Here is an 18,870-nt window from a genome sequence, read left to right on the forward strand (position 1 = left end):
TTCATGTAACTGCATCTCAAATGAAAGCTGAGGCCAGAGTCGATTCCATGCAAAATTAATAATTACCATATGATTCTTTCTTTTAAATGGCTGTTGCCAAAAGTCTTAGGATGAAAGAAATAAATACATCCTTTATTTAAAATGGATGGGGGAGGGGAAAGAACAAGTGAACTCAGATCCTGTGTTTTTCCATTTGTGTCTTAGGTAGGAAATCTGACATTTCTTAGACTGCTGTTGAAGTGGCCTAGTGGGAAATGTGCTTTAAAAGCAGATCCCAGGCAGACAAGATAATATGCACCAAAGAGCTGAGAAAAGGTACTTTTTTAGAGGCAAGAGAAAGCTTAGGATTATTTGAGACCCTTTTAATTTTCTTTTTAGAAGATCTAAAATGTACTTTTCCCCATTGTTCAGAGAGGGTAGATTGTTGTAAAAATAAATATAATCCTACTCCTTCCAACTCATTCTCTTTAACCTCATACTAAAGGCTGCAAGAGCATGGCTTCTGAAAGCTTATCAGTATTAAAAATGCAAAAATGGGATAGAAAAGAAGATTCCACCCCCACCCTGCTTCTGCTGCATTAATTTGAGTAAATTAACTATAGAGTTAGAACAGAGCAATGGCCCTTCTCACCAAGAGAGACTTTTTGATTATTTTATGATTGTGCAATAAAACATTAAAAACAAAGCTTTTTTTTTTTTTTTTTCCAAATAAACTAATTTTACTTAAGAAGTTAACCTTTCTGTCTAACAGAGGGTTGGACTCAGAGTTCATTTTGGAGAAAGGTAGCAACAAAGGTAAATGTCTCCTCATTTGGTGTTTATACAATGCATTTTTAAATTTTATTTTTTACTTTTTTTGTGATGCAGGAGCTCAAACCCCAGAACTTCATGTGCTAGGTAAGTGCTCAACTACTGAGCTACTTCCCCAGCCTCTATATAATAGATTTACCAGCATTGAGGGGTGACTCTCTTCCTTCTTCCTATCATCCTACCACCCTCACCTCCTACTGGGCCAGTTTGAATAAACATTTTTTCCCAGCCATCTTGCCTCTTTGAAGAAGAGTATTTGTTGATAGAGTTGAGCATAATGTATCAGTATACAGTGAAAACCAGATAGCAAAAGAATACTAGGTCATTGTCTAGTCTATGGGGACTCTGGGCGCCCATAGCTACCATGCCCCCATGCTCCCCACCACTAGACGATGAGCTCCTTAAGGTTAGGAGACTGGGTTTTTTATTGGTTTTCTAGTAGTGTAAGGGTCCAGCGAAGCATCGGAGGAAGAGACCACCAAGAGACTGACTTTATGCAAAAAGCAGGAGGGAGTTTATTGAGGATCCAATTCAGCGTGCTGAGGCTCCAGGCAGGCTCGCTCAAGAAGGGAGAGCAGCCCAGAGCCCAGAGCAGAGGTCAAGCGGTGCTTAAGTACACTTTTTGAGGAGGGCGGGGGCTTTGCATACATCAGAACAAATCATCATGAGGCGCGGGAAAATTGAACAACAACTCTGAGACATGATTAGTACATTCATTGGCGGGAACAGATTGGACGGGGGTGATTGGTCATTCCTAAGTGGGGTACACATTCAAACTGATTGGTTTTAGGGCCTAAATGCCTATATGACAAACTACTCAAAGTCCCAAGTTATTAGACAACCAGGGAGTCAATGGAAATATTTACTGGGCAGTTCGGGTATTGTCCTAACAGCTACAGGAATTACAGGTTTTGGGGGTAGCAGAGGAATTTAACAATACTTGGTCTTTTACTCTTTAACCCAAGCCTTGTAGCTTAGAAGCTTTACAATGCCCGGTCTTTTACACTTTAACTCAGGCTTTGCGGCTTAGAAGCAGCTTAGAAATTTTACCCTTACAGTAGAATGTGACATCATTTTCCTTTACGTAAGCCACTCGTCAATATTTACTTAATTAGACTGGGTGAAATAATCCCTAAATTATAATCAGACGTCTTAGCACATCCATTCATAGGGATCCTTTAAAGCACAAAGACATTTGACATTTGTTAAGAAGGATGTCATTGGTCCATAGACAGAGAAACCAACCTGTGTTTGGGCTATGTGTGCATCCTGTTGGGGACAATGGCTCCCTTTTTCCTGAAATGCCTCCCAGCAGTATGAAGCCAAGCCAGGGCTAGGCTCAACTCCATGCACTAAGAAATCTCCTGCAGTAGCAAGAGAGTCTGTCAGGCACTGCCTCAGTTCTATGGTGACCCTCTTATTTTCATGTCAGTGATAAGATCTTTTAGACACTGGATAGAAAGATTGATTCCCCTGGATTCTTCCCAAAGCAAAACTGGTTTTTCTGATGGTGAGCTCAGTGCTTCTGTGCTATGAAATGTTTTCTTCCTAGTGAAACTGGAGGATAGAATTTCGTTGGCTGAAAATGAGAGTTATGAACTATACTTAAAAGCTCTTGGCAAAAATGCCTCTGGGCTTTCCTATACTTGCGGCTTATAATATCCAAGGCAGGAAACTTTCCCTCTTAAGGACAGCTGACACTTTCTACAGTGTTCTAAACCAGACTCTCAGGTCCTTGGAAGGCTCATTCACCCACAGACAGTATAGCAACTTGAACTGTCTCAGTGGACAGTAGGAGCTGACCCTTGGGGGAAGGGGAAGTTTGAACTAACCTCATCGGAGAAATTTCCAAGACTTTTTCAGGTGTTTTATAGTCTTGTTTTCCATGTTGTAGAGGTTATAACTTCCTCTTTTGGGGACTTAAAAGCAACTTTTGGGAGTAAATTATCATAGCCTTTGGCCTGTGACACCACAGCACAACAGCCAGGCCTGAATTTTGCTGCTAAATAGGGAAGAAACTGCCCCAGGGGTGACCATTGAGAGTACTTTAGTCCCAGTGTCTATGATTTCATGCAAATGATCACAGGTGCCTAGATGTCCTTTCTAACCAAACTTCATTCATATGCAAGTGGAAAGAAATGAATAGGAGACCTGGGCGTATAGTGCCTGCCTGTAATCCCAGCAGCTCTGGAGGCTGAGACAGGAGGATTGAGGGTTCAAGCCAGCCTCGGCAAAAGCAAGGTGCTAAGCAACTCAGTGAGACCTGTGTTTAAATACAAAATAGGGCTGGAGATGTGGCTGAGTGGTTGAGTGTCCCTGAATTCCATTCTTGGTACCAACCCCCCCAAAACAAACAAACAAACAAACAAATGAATAGGAAACGGGAAGAGGACTTAGTAGTGAGATTTTATGTTTATAGTGGACATAGCACCAGACCCTCTTGTCCTTTTGCACAAGACTTGGGACTGAGCCCTCAGTTTGAGTCCAAGCTTCACCAGTAATTAGCTGTGCCCTTAAGCGAGTCTCTCAGCTTTCTGAGTATCCTTCTTACTTCTCAGTCATTTTCACTTGTGAAATAATACAGTTGATTTCATTATCTCTAAGTTCTATAAATTGCTCTGATTTATACAGCTTAAGAACCAAACATTTATTGGGTTGATCTACTTCCTCCCCGACCATGGGGAGGAAGTCTTTTACCTCAAAGACTTGCCAGTGTTCACTCTCTCATTGCCCAGACCTGTTCCTCTTCTATGGTGCTGAGAGCCATAGCCAAGTAGGAATGATGCATGGCAATTTCTTTGTCAGCCTACCCAATGTTGCTTAGAGGGAGGACTCTCCATTGTGGAAATGGGCTTGCCTTGGACCCAGGTCATTTGCAGTGACATTGCATGAATGTTTGATAAAGGTGGCCCTGGATGACATTGCATGAATGTTTGAGAAAGGTGACCCCGCTCAAGGACCAGGGCGGATCCGGGTTTAGGGCGGTTCCAGGTTTAGGGTGTATCCTGCTGGGAATAGGGTGTATCCTGCTGCCTCAGGCGCCTGCCCACTCCTTGAGTTCCTGTTGAGTTCTCGTGGGATTCACAGAGTATTTGGGATGCAGAGCCCGGTGGAGGTGTGGATTTTCCCCAGATCGTGCGTGTAGAGTGCCGGTGACAGTTCGAGAATAAAGAGTTGCCGTTTGAATCTACAAGGTGTGTGGTGGCTCAGTTATTTTGTGCCCAGACAGACTGCAGCACTATGTGGTAAGAGGTAAAATGTTCTTTCAGCTCTTCATGGCAGTGAGCAAACTCCTGCTCTTTCCGTCGTCTCCCCAGTCTTTTATCCCGAACGAGGCTTCACATAAGCATGTTTGCCTCTGATCTACGGCTCTAATTCACATATTCAATGAATAAGCAAGTCTTTATTGAGTAACTACAATGATCAAAGCACAGATCAGTTATTTAAAAAGATAAAATAAGTTGAAGACATGTTCTCAACTTCCTAGGAGACAAGACTTTTGGGGCTACAAATCCATTAGCTACCATATGGTCAGTCATGGGCCTCCTTCAGCCAGCACTAATCACCACTCCCCATAGGGAAATGAGCTCTTCCCTGGGCTGCTGGGCTTCCACACTCTGGATTTTCTTTTTTAGGGGGTGGGTGAGTGGGGTATACCGGGGATTGAATTCAGGGGCAGAGTGTTTGCCTATCATGTTTGAGGCACTGGGTTCCATCCTCAGCACCACATTAAAAAAAAAAAAAAAAAACAGATAAAATAAAGGCATTCTGTCCATCTAAAATTACAAAAAAAAAAAAAAGAAAGAGAAGAAAAGAAAATCTAGACAACCCAGAGTCTGGGAAAAGGCATTTACTATACACACACACACACACACACACAAACACACACAGAGTCAACAAAAGACTCATTCAGAATACATACAGAATGCCTATAAATAAATAAGAAAAAGACTATCTAAAATGCTCAACAGACTAATGGGAATTTCACAAAAGAAGGTATCCAAACAATTAACATGCATAGACTGGGTACTTCCTATCCTTATCAGAGACATGCATTTTAAAACCACAATAAGGCACCACTAGAGCTCCACTGAAACAGCAAACACTTTTGAAGCCCTAAGGATACCAAACTTTGGGTGAGGATTTGGAGCAACTAGAATTTTATCCTGATGGGAGCATAGGAATTGGCATAACAATGTTGGAAACCTGTTTGGCAGTAGCTACTAAAACTAAACATAAATATCCCAGCATCTCAATACCTAGGTATGTAGCCAACAGAAATAGGTGCTTCTGTCCACCAAAGACAGGATGAGCTGGGTTGCTGATTTTGTTGTTGTCCCACTGTGCAGGTAGCTGGATATGAGGTGGCTCCCCATCAACTACTCACTGTGCCCAGAACTGGCAGCACACACTGCCTACTTACTCCCCACCAATGGGAGCCCTAGAGCTAAACCTTGGTCACTAGTTAAGGTGACCCAGGGCAGAGGGTGTAGGTCAGAGGTAGAGCACTTGCCTAGCACGTGCAAGGCCCTGGGTTCAAACCCCAGTACTGGGGTGCTAAGGGAGATGATCCAGTATTTTAATCTTACCTGGGTCCTTACATTAGATTCTAATACAGGCCCACACTTCTTATTCAGAAATTAGAACTTTCTAGATTTCAGAGAAGTAATAGAGTACTATTTAATATCCTTTACTACAGATATATTAATGTGTTTCCAGAAGCAACCGTGATCAAACACATCAACATTTGTAAATAAACATGGAATAAATAAAGTGGGAATGATAAAAACTATAACTACTCTCCCATAAATTCCTGTAGAATTTTACAGCCAATTTAGTTTTAGTGACATCTTATAAAAAAAAAAACTTTCATTTTTCGGAGGTTTATGGACTTCAGAGTTGCAGAGGGGGCTGGGGATGTAGTCCGTGGTAGAGCAAGTACATAGCATGCATGAGACCCTGGATTCGATCCTAAGCATCAAAAATATAAAAATAGGAACAAAAAGAATTTTAGGGAAGATTGTGGGCTTGTATGAGTGGAGTGATTTTTGTCAGGCTGGGTGGGGAGGAGGAGGACAAAGAAAACAAAATGGTTCTTTATTTCCTTTTCCCTGGAACCAAAAAAATCCACTGGCCTTACAGCTACACAAAGGGGCCTTCCAACAGTTCTTCTCAAGGAGTGAAACTTGCATACACTTTTTTTCATTAAAAAGAAAAAAAAGAATAGGGACTCAACTCCATGGCACACACTTGTAATCCCAGAGACTCAGGGGGTTGAGGCAGGAGGATCACGGGTTCTAGGCCAGTCTCGGCAACTTAGCAAGGCCCTAAGCAACCTAGTGAGGCCCTGTCTCAAAATAAAAAAGAGAAAAGAGCTGGGAATATATTCAACGGTAAAGTGCCCCTGGCTCAATCCCTAGTGCCAAAAAGGGGGCGGGGGCGGGGGCGGGCCGGGTGGTGTGGCGGGGAGACTCAGGGAGCCTGGAGGTATAGTATTTGCCTAGTGTGATCAAGGTCCTGATTTTGATCCCTAGCACCACCACCTTCCACCCACACACACACACCCCCCCCCAAAAAAAAAAGAAATTTGTAACATCTCTGGATTTGTACCACTCTTGGCTTTATAGCATCTCTAATGATCAGATTCAACCTTCTTACTTTACCTATTCATTTGATTGAAATACTTGAGGTTTCAGTAAGTAACAGAATCTGAGTACTTCCTTAATGTACACATAAATATAAATATTCATGAATATGGCTCTAATTCTTAAGCATTCAACTAAATATGTAACAATGAACAAGTGATTTCCCCAGCTCCTTTTAATGTCAACTCTTTTCATTTGCTATCATAACACTTCCTGTGAGTTGGCCCTGCGATCAGATTATAATATAGCTAGGGAATATTCAAGGGGTGGAGGATGGGGAGGTAGGGGGTCAGGGCACCATGGAGAGGCTGAATAAAATGTTACTTTAGTTTTTCAGTGAGACAGAAAAAACATCTCCACTCCCTTTCCCCCCTTTGTTTTGTAAAGCCTTTCTTTGTCTAAAACTCAGTTTTGGACCAGACCCTTGTTGACTATGTCTGTTTAAACTCTAGATAAAGGCTTATTTATTTGACCTGCATATCCATAATTGCTCTAACTGCTCATTTTGATTCTCCTATTGTGTCAACTGTGTTGGGAAGCTTGGCAGGAAGCACCCTGTAGAAATGTGGAACTGAATGGTCTAATGTGTGTGATTTGGGAAGTTCAGCAGATGCCAGGGCTTAGCAGGCTCTTGGCTTGTTCAAAATTAATCCTGTGGATTTTCATTCTTGTGGGCATCATGCCCCTTAAGTCTGAGGGCTTGGGTTCCACCCAAACTCAGTCTAGAGAGCCTTTTCTCAACTGTCCTCTTAAAGACCAAAGTAGTAGCTGATGCTTGAAAGGTCTCCTGTCCCCTCTTCTTAAGGAGGTGGAGGGGTGAGGAGATATTGGGGCCCCAGAGCTACTCCTGGTAAAGGTAGCTATATAATGTTTTCTCCAAATAAGAGTGTGGATTTCAGTTTGATTTTTAGGAGATCTGAGGTATTGCCTAGGCAATATCCATCTCCCCCAAAGTGGATGACATGTTCCCAAATCCACCTTTCCTTTGAGACTGACATATTCATTCCCCCATCTACTGAGGTTGGGGTTTTGTTTGGGAGTTTTTTCTTTGTTTGTTGTTTGGTTCTGGGCCTCGTGCATGATGCTGGTCATATGCACCACTACTAAACTACATCTCTGTCTCTACTGGAAGAGTTGATAGCAGCACCTGCCAGCGAAGCCCCTCTCTGAGACTTGTCCTTTGCTGAAGGACCTTTCCTAAGATCATGCTCTCATTGACCAAGGCCAGCCTACATCCAATGACTGACTGATGCAGGAGTAAAAAGGCCCTGTCCTCTCATCCAATTTGGACAACTCTAAGCTATCCTAATACCAGAGTTCCCTAAGAGATCAGCCAAGGCCATTATCAGGATTGCACTACAGTTCAATTTTTCTCCCCGTCCATTCCTGCTTACTTCCCTTCCCTTCAGGTGTTGATGCTAAGAGTACTCCCCCCCACCCACAAACTTCCTATTTACAAACCTCTTTCTCAGGCTGGGAAACCCTACCTGCAATCCTACTTGATTTATCCAGGCCAGTAGAGCCCCGACTGTGTCTGGGGGTCCATACTGTCTTCATGTGAAGGCTCAGGAGTAAATCCTGACTGGCCAAGTGATCCAGGATGGTACCTTCATTTTTGCCAGTGACTGGCTTAGGAAGGGTCATTTGACTCCATCCCAGACAAAGAGATGGGAAGGGAAATCTGGTAGGGAACTATAGGTAAGTTTTTCTTGGGTCATAAAAAGAGACAAGGGAATTGACTCTGGTTATTGACTCTGGTTATTGACTCTGGGTGAGATGCCTGAAATAGCTGTGGAAAGGAACAGACGTGGGTAGACAGAGCCAAGAGAACAGCAGGAAAGTCAAGCTGAAGAAGAGCCATAACATGCTGGGCTGAAGCCTGCCCAGCCTACAATCTTCTTGTCATGTGCAATGAGTCCCCTTTGACAGCACAGAAGGGATTTGTCACACAGGCACCTAATGATGGCATTGCATCTACAGCTTGTGATTTTTGTTCTAGTTTCAATGGCCCATTCTGTTTTCTTACCCTTGGAGGGTCTTTGCTTGTCAAAAGCTTTATTGTCAAAATTCTTTCTTCTTGAAAGTTTGCTGGTAACTCAAACTCTCTTTTTTTCTGAGTTTTGATGATTATTTACATATATTTGCTAGATCAACTACATGCTGCTTTGTTTTTCTATAGTATCATGAGCATGATGTTTATAAAGCCAATGTTATGCCACAGATATGTGCTGCTGAAGGCTGCTGACTCTGAAAGGCCATTTCACTAAGATGACAAAGGAAGGAAATGGTGATGAGAAGGCTTTCAAAATGTAGAGAAACAGGGCTTGATCCGAAATGCTGAGCTCAGAGTAAGCTATTAATTTTTAGAAAAAAAAAATGCATCCCCTTCTATCTGGTTTATTTTGAAATGTCAATTTCTTACTGCCCTAAAGGTTGGCACTGGGGAAATTGCCCTAGATGGTAGTGGGATTGATGGGTGGGGAGCCCTTTTCATTTTTCTACTTGCCCATACTCCCTTTCCTAAAGATGGCTGCTTCCTTTTCTTTCTTTTTTGAAAAAGAATATTTACAAAGTGCACTTGTGTCAAGCAGCTAATCAGTAAAAAGGATTTTTTTTAAAGTACAAGTCTGAAATGCATGTATGATGAGTTGTGACAATCATATTCTCCTATGTAACCACAATTCTAGTCAAAGACATTTTTCTTAGCCCACAAAATTCTCTCATATCTCTTTCCAGGTAATCCTCTCCTAATCCCAAGGACAGCCAGTGTTCTGATTTCAACCACCGTAGATTAGCTTTTTCATGTTCTTGAACTTTAATAAGTATTCTTTGTATATGGCTCCTTTCATTTGGTGTTTTAGGATTCTACATGGCTTATGAATTCTGATTTGTTTTTAAGACTATCCATGGTCTTGCTCTCTGATTTTCCTAACTGATATGTTTAAGAAAGAGGCTGTGCCCTTCTTGGAGGTGGTTTTGCTGTGGGATGAACTTGAAGAGTTTCAAATGTCACTGGGTCTTAAAGACCAAGCAGGTGGCTCCTTCCAGGGATAATCAATTGGTTTTTCTGTTCTGGATGATGATGGTGATGTTGGTGTTAGAACCTTTTAGAAAGAGGACAAAATGGTACTTCCTCCTGTGACCCAGGACAAAGGTTGAGACTGCCTAGTATTCTACACCTAGGTACCATGCATACTTTATCCTTGTTAGGACTTGGTCGTACGACCAAGAAAAAGGAGGGAAATAAACACTTATAAAACACTGAGTGTCTGCAGGCACTTGGACATAAACAGCTTCATTTCCTCTTCCTTGGAACTCTCTCAAATAGTTCTTACTATCCCCATGAGGACTACACTGAGCTTCTTTCCAGAATGGGATCTAAACATGGGTTGAGAGACTTTCATACCATGAGTTTTTCTCTAGCAGCAGCCAAGACCTGGGTCATTGTGGCCATCTGAGTTCATTCATGCATAACTCCTGGTGGTGGTTAGACCTTACAATTATATCCACCATTGGGTTACTGCAAGGATCCATGGGACTCAGCCAGATACCCTGCCTTCCTCAATAAGAGCCAACCAGAGTGGCTGATCAGTCTTCATTTTTCAGAAATGTTCTTTTTCTCCTAAGCCAGGCAGTTTTGGCCTTTGGTAAAGGTCAGCAAATTTTTGTTATGCCCCTTGGAAATCACTGTTTTGTCACAGTCGTGTTTACAATTGAGATGATTTCTAGACCCTGGGAAGCTTTACAAGAGATGATGCCAGCAAAGAGGCATTAAGTTCTCTAATAGGCTTATGCCCTGATAATCATATTAACAGCACTGTCTCATGCTCAGTGCTGCAGTTACGGACCTCGCCTCTTGAACATTTGCAGTTTGATGATAATTAGGAGTATGATTTTGCATTTCTCCTTAATGAGAGTTCCATTTCCAAAACAGTGTGATGACCCTAGTAGAGACAGCTGTTTATGCCCCCTCAAATGACTGACTTTATGCTCTATCATAATGTCAGTACAAGCTGGCTTCACTAACCTGGGAATTTTTGAGTTCTTCTAGCACCAGGACTGTGGAATATGGAGCGAGTCCTCTGGGAATCATGACATTTGTCTCTAGTATCTGCATCTGATAATGAGGCTTTATGTTTTTCTGCTGTTGCAAAGTCACAGTAACCTTGGGAGCAAAGCATCTGCTTTAGGAGCCAGGTGGTTTTTAACCTGTGACTTAATTGTTTAACATTCAAGATACCATCTCCAGTATCAGGTATTTGGCCTCAGAGAAGCTACTTTTGGGGCCTTTTCCTTATTTGCCAGTTTCAAGAGATTTGAATTTGAATTCTTAAGAATCTCAGTGCCAAGATCCTATACTTCCCATGGATAATTAATGTTTTATCCATTGACCAGTGATTGTTTTCATAGTCCCATCTGGGACTGATTAACAGACTAGCAAAACACTGCTATCCTTCTAGAATAATCTAAGTTCACAGAATGTATGTGGTTTGGGAATTTCTGTTGCTGATGCTATCTATGTGTACCTGGCCCATAGGTATACTGAGAGTTTTAATGGGCCTGTGGGGAAAGGAGGGAGAGGTACAGGGCTGAGGCATCAACCAGGCCACAGGGTTATGGGTTACAGGAACTAATTCCATAGAACCAGGTGGTGGAAACCAGTTCTTGGCTTCAAGATGCTTGAACTCTGGGTCCAGGGTAGCAGCTCTGTAGGGCTCCTGGCTAGCAAGTCAGAGGCAGTAAAGAACAAAGAAGGCAGGTATGACCCGGGCTTTGGCTGTGTGGGCATACAGGTGCCCTAGACTGGCCAGGTGCAGTAAAGCAAACCACAGAACTTGAAAGATAAGAAGGTGGGGCACCCAGGTCTGCTTGCTCAAGAGCTTGCTGTCTGGCTTGGCAAAAAATACCAGGTGGATATTAAAACCAAACAGAGGGCATGGGAAATTTTGTGAAGATCAGCCTCAATTTCCTTACCACACACACATAAAAAGGGTGTCATGGGAAATCCAAAGATGAGAGGCCCAGGGAAAAGCACCTGGACTCATTGTGTAGCCCAGGCTGTAGGTCCCCCTGGGAGGAGCACATGAGTATGACTGAGAAGGGACAGGGCTCCAGGAGCAAGAATAGGCTGAGATGCAGGCATGTCGAGACAGCCATCTATGACCTACGACCTCTTTGTAGACCCATGTTGCAATGTCAGATCAACAGTGTTTGCAGTCTCAAAGAAATGGGCAAGTTTGCAAATGTTCTTAGGATAAGTGAGCAATCTGGGTGCTCTCTACCCCACCTTCTCCAGGAAGTCTCCCAGAATTTTCCAAACTTAGTTCATTGTTCCCTTTTCTGCTCTTGGAGCTCTTATTGTCTTTACCTTACAATTTAGCACTTAATCAGACACAGCTGTGCATTCCTCACTAATTGTTTTGGATGTGTTTGTCCTGTCTCTGGGGAAAAATTACAACTTCCTTTGGAGCAAAGACTCACGGTCTTCTTTGGAGGGCTACTGGGAGAGATGTGGGTGTATCTGGGGCTACCTTGGGGTTCTTTACAATGAAATCACTAGCTTTTGTGATTCACACTGACTTTTTTTAGACTTCACACTGTAGAAAGCACTTACCTCCTCGATTCCTTGAGATAACCCTAAGGGGTAGGTGTGTTTTAGCAACCCCATTTTACAGACAATGAAACTGAGACTAAGAGATCAACAAGCTGTCTGAAGAAGGGAGGTGAGCTGTAGAGGTAGGACAAGCCTGGGATTCCTGACTCACACCCAGGGCCTACAGGAGCTTGTTTGGTAACAACAGCTATTGTTCAGGTGAAAAGATTTAGCTATTCATACCAAACCTAATGTGGTAACAACAGCATCCCTAGTAGAGAAGTGGGGAGAAGGTTGAGAGGCTTTCACATGCTTGCTGTGATGGAAATCTTGGGAAGGAAAAGAAAGTGTGGGAATGTGGCCTTGGCTGAAGAGCTACATGAGTTAGGCTTCATAAAGAGACAACTAAGGCAAAATCCACTGTGCCTCTCACTCTAGTCTTCCTCATCTTCGCTTATGGATCCTCTCTCCCTCCATCATGCCATAACACTCTGATTTTCCTCGCACCTGAGTTATCCCTTCTACTCACCTGCTGCCTCCAAATCTTTCAACATGGTCTTTTGGAACTATAGACTTCAACATGCAAGCTGAATCAATGTTGGTTTCATCAATCTGTGCATCTGACAGTTTATCCATCCATCCTTCATCCACCTCTGCTCAAAATTTAACTCACTTTCTTTTCTTCCCTTGCAGCACTGGGAGTTGAACCTGTCGACTCTCACTCACTGTGTCCCCAAGGGTCCACAGGTGAGGGTGGATCCTCTACCAATTGCCACTCCTCCACCTCTTGCAAACAGTCTTGCTCTTTTGAGGAGACTGTCATCTCAGTCATATTCCCTCTCCCTTTCCTGCTTCTTTCCATCTTCTGATCTCCTATTTACTCCCTCCTCCTTGCTCTAACTCCTGGTTCCATGGCCTTCATACCACATCTCCACTGCCCATCCACATCCTGGACAACTTCACTCATACAGATGACCCATCCAGTACACTGCCTCTTAACTCCTTGACCTAATATTCTTCAATGACTTTCTCCTCTACTTTTCCCCTATCATATGCTGGATTTGCCATAACCCTACAGGTCACCCTCTGAGCCCACACCCTCTGAGCCCACATTAAGCATCCACATCTCTGACCAGTCTCTTCCCTTTCTCATGTGATCCCTTTGAGCTCTCTAGCCCATTGACATCTGTCCTTTCTCTCTGATCATGCAGCATGTCGATCTCACTGGCCAATGTTCTCAATTTCTTTGCTTTTCTTCCCTATCAATTCCCTCACCTGGGCCTGTGAGTGGACCACTGAGCTGTTGGAAGAAAACTCAGAGGAAAGTCAGCAACCTCAGGTGGAACGTAATGCAGTCTTGCTATCTGGCTGTTTCTCTGGTCATCACAATCCTCCTTATGCCACAGATTAGGAAGTCTTCAGGTGAAAAGGTTTAGCTATCCATACCAAACCTCCCTGATGCAGCCTCCTGCAATCTTCTTCCTCCTGTTACAAAGGTAAAGTTGGTCGCTTGCATGAGATTAGCCTTTCCACTCACTCTGATTCCGTTCCCCCTTGGATACAGGAAACTCATGTCCTCTCCCTGCTGTACATTTGTCTTCCTCTCTCTATGGGATCCTCCCAATCTATGTTTAAATACACTCAAATTATACTATCCTAAAAATATAAAAATATATAAACCAGAATGAACAAATCCATTGCTGACATATCATCCCTCTCTAGCTAGTTCTCTTCCTGGAGTTGCACAGGCAAACCTTACAAAAATTGCCTTCACTCGGTGCCTTTCTTCATTTCTTCAGTTCATTTCAATCTTTGCCCTATGTCTTCACTCCACCAGTCCTGCTTTAAAAGTCTGTGACACCAAGGTCACCAAATCAAGTGGATGTTATTCAGTCTTTATTTCATACTGGTCTCATATCTTTAGGGCTGCTGAATCCCGCCTCTTTCTCATAGCACTTTGGCTCCTTTAGGCTCTGCTACCCCCCCCATCTCCTCAAGCTCTTAGCTTTTTTTCCTGCCTCTCTAGTTGCTTGCTCTTCAATTTCTTCTGCCAGACAGTTTGCTTCTGTTCAGATCTGAGATAAGGATGCATCAAGGATCAGTCCTAGGCCATCTTCTGGTCTACTGTGCACTCTCCCATGAGACCTCCTCACTCCTGTAGCTTCACCACCACAACTACACCAGTTACTCCAGCCCAGCCTCTCCCCAAAGCACCAGAATATTACCAACTACCTGCTCAACATCTCTACTTGGACATCTCACAGGCATCCCAAACTATTTTGACAATGTTTGAACGTTGTTAACATTTATTCTACCCTTTTCTCCTGGGTTCCCTGTATCAGAAAATGGCACCATCATCCACTTGATTGAATCAGTAGACATCTGGGAGTTTTCCTTGATTCCTCCTTATCTGAATGATGACCCAAGTCTTGTTGGTATCTACTTTTCATTGACTGTACCATTTTTCTAGACAAACACCTTCCTAACTGTCCTTCAGTCCCACCCCTCCCCACTTCCTTCTTCACATTGCAGTCAGAGTGATCTTAACCAAGGTGCATTTTTTTTTGGCGGGGGGGGGGGGGGGGGGGCGGATTGGGAATTGAACCCAGGGCCATATCCCCAGTCTTTTTTATTTTGAGACAGGATCTTATTAAGTTGCTTAGGGCCCTGCTAAGTTGCTGAGGCTGGCTTCAAACTTGGCATCTTCCTGCCTCAGAGTCCTGAGTTGCTGGGATTACAGACATGTGCCACCATGCCTGGCCCCAAGGTGCAAATTTGAGCATACAACTCTAGCTTCAGATGGCTCTTCAGATAAGCTCCAAACTCTGTAACACGCTATACTAGGTATTGTATGTTCTGACCCTGCCTACATCTCCACCTTTACCCTTGATAGCTTGTACCAGCCAGGAACTTCTCTTGGACTTCCCAAAGGTCCCACCACCTTACATTCACTTTGGTTCATATCATAATTGCAATTATTTAAGTGTATTCAATTGTTAAACCCCTTTCTCCAGCTAGACTGTGAGTCCCAAGAGGGAACGGTATGTCTGCCATGTTCACTACTCCAATGCCTAGCCCTCTGCTCTGCACCTCATAGGTAGTTAGCACATATTTGTTGAGTAAATGAATAAAACCTCTACCTACTGCTGATGAACCCAGTCCTTAACTAAGAGCAGGGACTATAGATAAGTGGGTATGAATTCTACATTGATTTTTTCCCCCAAGTCGCAGAACGACTATTGCTAATACACTCCAAGTTGGACTTATTAATGGCAACTTGGAGAGAATGCTCTTATTTTTAAATTTCAGGGCCTGGGCAGCCTTTGGCAGCTGTGAAGGACACAAGCTTAATTTTCTTGTTGGTTGCCAGCTGACATTGTAGCAGTTCCTTTACTAAAAACTGCTTGGTTGGCAGTCCTTGAAAGCATGTCTGTGGCTACTGGGAATGAATTTTAAAAGAAGAAACTCGCACAGTAACAAAATATCATTTTGATAGCTTAGAAGGATCTTCTTCAGATATCAGCTTTGCCCCCTTAACAACATTTAAAGATCAAAACAGAGCCTACAAACATCTTTATTTAAACCAAGGGACATGACTTAAGATTATTTATTTTTACACGAATTGATTTATCTATTAATGTAGAATTTTTGTAGATTTCTTCTAATTTATTTCTTTAAAATTTTGTTAGTTTTCTAAATTATGGGAATAAATAAAACTGGAAAAACAACATTAAGTTTTGTATGCCCTTTAAAATTTACCTCCCTTTCTTACCCGCCCCAATCCCAAACTCCAGTAACAAATGTCTCTCCTATGAATGCACAAAAATACAACTTGTTTCTTGGATTTCACGTGGTAGTCTTAGTAAAATCATGTGATCAACAGAAAAGCAGGAAGATCTTGAGACTGCAATTCATAGCCCTTCCAGATCCACTGACTCACAATCCTTATTTCTAGAGGGTCGTACCCACGTGGCTCTGTGCATCCAGCGACAATGTGCTCTTTAAGTGCTGATGGTGATGATGGATTGAGCTGAATTTGAAGGTACACGAAATTTCTTACATTAGCAATTCCCTCCCTTTGGCTAACTTCACCTCTTGACAGCTTTCTGAGGAAAAAAAATAATAATTGCAAATAGTTAATTCCTCAGAACCCAGAGGGGATCATTTCCAGCCCAGGGGAGTAAGGACAAGGTGAGGCAGCGCTTGCAGGTGCACCTTGGGCGGGTCTTGCCGGCTAGGCTGGACCTTTCCAACCCGCGCAACTTCTCCATCCGGTCGCGCAGGTTTACCTGGGGCCCGAAAGTGATGTCAGCCGGCCGGACTCCTAGTGGCATGCAGTGCTCTGGCGAGACAGCAGGGGCGCTGGGTTAGGAGGACCCTTCGGTGCTCAGTGAGGTCCGGTTGGTGGGTGTGGTTGACGCCTAGCCTCCATCCAGCTTGCCGAGCCGAGCATTGTCGCGAGGGGTCAGCGTTCAGCTATTTGGCTATGCCTAGGTACCTGCATTTTGGACTGCGGCGTCGGGTTAGCAGCCCCGCGCCAGGCACCTTGCATTTCCGGCTTCCTGAGACACGAGGGGGACCTCGAGGAAACCCTCTGCACTTCACTGCTAGGAGGAACAAGACTCCCCAAAGGTCTTGGGCAGCTTCATAAACCCGAGGATCTTGTGGCAGTGCCCAGTGGGCACCACCCTGGACCTCGGGCATCCAAGAGGTGGCTGCAGGTACTGAGTGGGCATGAAACAAAGGTCAGGTTCCACTTTGTCCCTGTACCCCCCCGCCATCTCCCACTGCGGAACGATTTCTAACCCACCCCTGCACCTGAGGGGCGGCTGGGATTCACTCTAGGCCCAGTCCACACTAGCCCTGGCCAGGAAAGCTCACTGGGGTCCTCATCAAGTGAGGCGCTTTCTTTCCTTGCATGGAGCGGACTGCAAAGAGGGGCCAACTGAAGACATTGAGGTTAGACCTGAGTTAAAAGTGATTTTTTAAAGTTTCAAGCTGCCCTGTTTTTCGGGCAGGGTTTATTTCCTAGGGGGTCCCTTTTCTCCAGTTGAACCCCTTGCTTGCTAGGTGTGGACGTAGAGTTCGTTGGGTCTCCGGAAGCCACGGGAAGCACGAGCCTGGGCGGGTCCAGGGAGCCAAGTAGCTGGCCGGCAGGAGACCCGCCTTCCCAAAACTTGGGGCGCGGGGCGGACTCCGGTGTTGGGCGGTGACGCGAGGGGCGGCGCCGAGCCTGATTGGCGCGTCGGTCTGGGGCGGGCCCAGGGCGGGCGCCCGGAGTCAGCCGCGGCGCCGGGAGCCGGAGCCTTGAGAGAGGCGTAGCGGCAGCGGCGGCAACAAGTGCTGGAGGCGAGCCGGAACTGTTCACGCCGCAGACTCCGCCGGGCCGCCCGTCCCGGGCGCCGCGCATGGAGCGTGAGCGGCGGCGGTCGCCGGGCTGAGCGGCGCGGAGCGGCTGGGACGTGGATGAGGCCGAGATCTCCCGCCCCCGCCCCGCCGAGCTGGAGCTGCTCCTGGACAAGGTAGGGCCCTAGCGGGTGGTCACCCCCACGTCTTCTCGCTCTTCCCTCCCCCGCTGCCTACCGGGGCCCACTCTGTCCGCCACCTCCCAACTCCCTGCTCCGGGGCCCCCTGACTGGACCCCCTCTTTCCTCCCACCTCCTCTTCAGTTCCGGCTCCATACCGGCGCCCCGGCGGAGGAAACCATTCCTAGGTGGCTTCTGCCGCATTTACGCTGCTTGCCTTCCCCTGTGGCTTCTGCATCTTCCGAACCCTAGATGAAGAGGATAACGAAACCCCCAGTTGCGCGTCTTTGGAGCCTCCTGCTCCATTCCACACCCACCCCCTGGGGCCCAGGGTCATTCCCCCTCCTCTCTGCACCCTAACTTCCGGGGGATCCCGCGCCCAGGGCTGCAGGATTTGGGAAGGGGCTTCTGGGTCGGGGCGTCCTCTTCTGGGGTATCTGGGTATTTGGGGGAGGAGAGCCGTGTGCGATTTCTCTCTGGCACCCCCGCACCCCACCCTCGCACTGCGCTGGTCTCCAGTGCCGCATGGGGAGATCAGGTGTTTTGTGAGCCAGGGAGCCGCCGGCACCCGCTCCCCACCCCCAACCTCTTGCACTGCCACCTCCGGTTCCCCATAGACTGGTTTCTGCGAAACTTAGGGAGAACCTTTCGCTTTGACCTCTAAAAATATTTCCACGCTGCCGGCGTTGAATGATTAACCAGGCTGCTTGGCCGAGACACCGCGAGGGTGGGGGTAGCTGGCAGGCCAGGGAGCGCGCAAAGCCGCTCTCTGAAAAACACCTCGCCGGGAAGGTGGGCGTGGGGTCTTTGGGCTGTCATGCTGGTCTGGCGGCTGCGGGATGGCAGGTGGACCCTTCTGGAGTTAATAAAACTGAGTCACCTTGTTAACTTTCCAGGCCCTGGTTTTTTACATTCTGGGTTGGGGAGCCGCTGAACCCCCTCTTTACCCATCAAGTGGAGGAACAAAAAGAAATCCCCCACAAGTGTCACAGCGTCTTTAAAAAAACATTACATACATTTATAACCTCGGTTGTTGGTGGGAAGGCTTTCTCCTCCCTAAAACGTAGGGATCATTTGTCTTGGCTCCCCTCCCTCCATGGCCGCCTCAACCTCCCCGACTTCGTAGACGTTGTTTAGAACAATTATTCTCCTGCCCCTCCCTTTTTAGAGCCTAGTCTGTCAAGTTGCGAAGCCAGTTGTTGAATATGGGCTCCTACTTGTTATAACAAATTCTTCCAGTGTAATTATTTGTGCCTCGGGAGTTGATGGGATGGTTAACGAGGTGGCGACTGGGCCA

The 18,870-nt window shown here is 45.4% G+C and overlaps 1 protein-coding gene across 1 annotated transcript in view; it reads left to right on the forward strand.

The window, feature by feature from the left end:
* Positions 1-17,355: 17,355 nt before the first annotated feature.
* Positions 17,356-18,870, forward strand: part of B3gnt2 (UDP-GlcNAc:betaGal beta-1,3-N-acetylglucosaminyltransferase 2) — a 29,171-nt gene continuing 27,656 nt past the window's right edge. The window contains exon 1 of the mRNA XM_076832996.1: positions 17,356-17,570. The gene's annotated coding sequence lies outside the window, so the exon portion shown is untranslated. The remainder of the gene's footprint in view (positions 17,571-18,870) is intronic.

Source organism: Callospermophilus lateralis, chromosome 14 (genome assembly GCF_048772815.1).
Source record: "Callospermophilus lateralis isolate mCalLat2 chromosome 14, mCalLat2.hap1, whole genome shotgun sequence".
In the NCBI taxonomy this organism is placed as follows: Eukaryota; Metazoa; Chordata; class Mammalia; order Rodentia; family Sciuridae; genus Callospermophilus; species Callospermophilus lateralis.